The 1,608-nt window shown below is 37.1% G+C and overlaps 1 pseudogene; it reads right to left on the bottom strand.

The window, feature by feature from the left end:
- Positions 1-1,250: 1,250 nt before the first annotated feature.
- Positions 1,251-1,373, bottom strand: LOC111735239 (annotated as a pseudogene).
- Positions 1,374-1,608: the final 235 nt, after the last annotated feature.

The following is a 1,608-nucleotide window of genomic DNA, read 5'->3' as shown; positions in this document are numbered from 1 at the left end:
ATAAAGGATTAGCACCCACCCTAATAAGCTCATCTTAACTAATTACTTCTGCACCCAACCTATTTCCAAAAAAGGCCACATTTAAGGTCAACCTAATAAGATACAAGGAATTAGGACTTCAATATATGAATTCGGGGAAGTATCAATTCAACCCATGACAGAAGAGCACACACACACACACACACACGCACACACACATGCACATGCGCATGCACAAAGACATGCACATGCATATGCACATAGTTTTCAGTGAAATATAGAGTTAAAAATCAGTTTGAGTAGTGGTTCCAGGTATGACAAGAAGCAATTCGCCATCAGCCTCATTACAAAATAAGAAAAAGCAATCTGAAAAACTATATATTTCAGTGAATCTGAGAGCCAGAATTTATTTTAATAGCTTAATAGTCACCTAGTATGGCTGATGCATAAGGTTGTGAGTGAACAGAAGCAGATGACAGAGAGAGCTAGGCAGATCTGAAAAGGTCTGATGTGCCAGGCAAAGGATTTAAGACTTTATTCTCAGATTCCTAACTGTCCTCCTCAAGTATGCCCTCCAGGTAAGGGAGAGTGACAGGACACCTTAATAAGGTCTAGTGATACAGCCTTAGAGGACGTGCCACCACATAAAATGTCTTTGAAGTCTCAAGGTTCACCCTAAAATTCATCAACATTTTGCCTTCAGCTCTGTAATTAGGTATATTTTATTCTAGTCGTGTCCTTCCCTACATTTTCAAGTAAAATTTTTGTCTTGAAAATTGCAGCATTCTCTCTGGTGTCCTGGAGTTACTCTTAGCATACCATCTTCACTTACTTAATGAGAAGGTGACAGACTAAAAGATGTTTTCTATGTTTAAAACTGACAAGAAACTTATTTATAAAATACTGATGAACTCCTACAAATTAGGAGAAAAAATTGAACAAAAATCCCATAGAAAAATGAACAAATTTCTAAAAACATACTTAATAGAAAGAGAAATCCAAAAGTTAATGAGTATATAAAGGATATTCATGAAATTGTTTCTAGGTGCCCTGTTTTTGATCTCTAGTCCACTGATCTATATTTTTGATATCACATAATCACTGACTATGCTGTTTATAAGACTTTCTAATTTATCTTACTATTTAGCAACAAACACTTGTTGAGCACCTGTTATGTGCATGAAAGTGTTGAAGCCACAGAGACAAAAATGAACAAAACTTTTTTCTGAAAGTTACTCCTGATTGTGGGAATGCTACTGATTTTTTTTTAATGCCTACAGCACCCGTAGTAGTGCTGTAGGTAGTCTCCCATCCAAGTACTAACCAGGCCCGACCCTGCTTAGCTTCCAAGATCAGACGAGATCGGGCACGTTCTGGGTGGCATGGCTGTAGACTGTTGACTTTTTAAGTGGATATTTTATATATTAACCAAAATGGAAAATACAACAAAGGGAGCAAAGTTCTTGCAAAATATCAATAACTGGGGCAAAGATAAGAGAGTTTCTAAGGGTGAGAGCTGTCCTTCTAATGAGTATAATGCATGGGGATAGTCAAGCTCAGACTTTACTGGCATGAACTATTTGTCCTCTTATTTATTCCATACCAGCAAAGATAGCTGACATTCCTAGG

Source organism: Pteropus vampyrus, unplaced genomic scaffold (assembly GCF_000151845.1).
Source record: "Pteropus vampyrus isolate Shadow unplaced genomic scaffold, Pvam_2.0 Scaffold20231, whole genome shotgun sequence".
NCBI lineage: Eukaryota > Metazoa > Chordata > Mammalia > Chiroptera > Pteropodidae > Pteropus > Pteropus vampyrus.
This window is presented reverse-complemented; position numbering and strand designations above follow the sequence as displayed.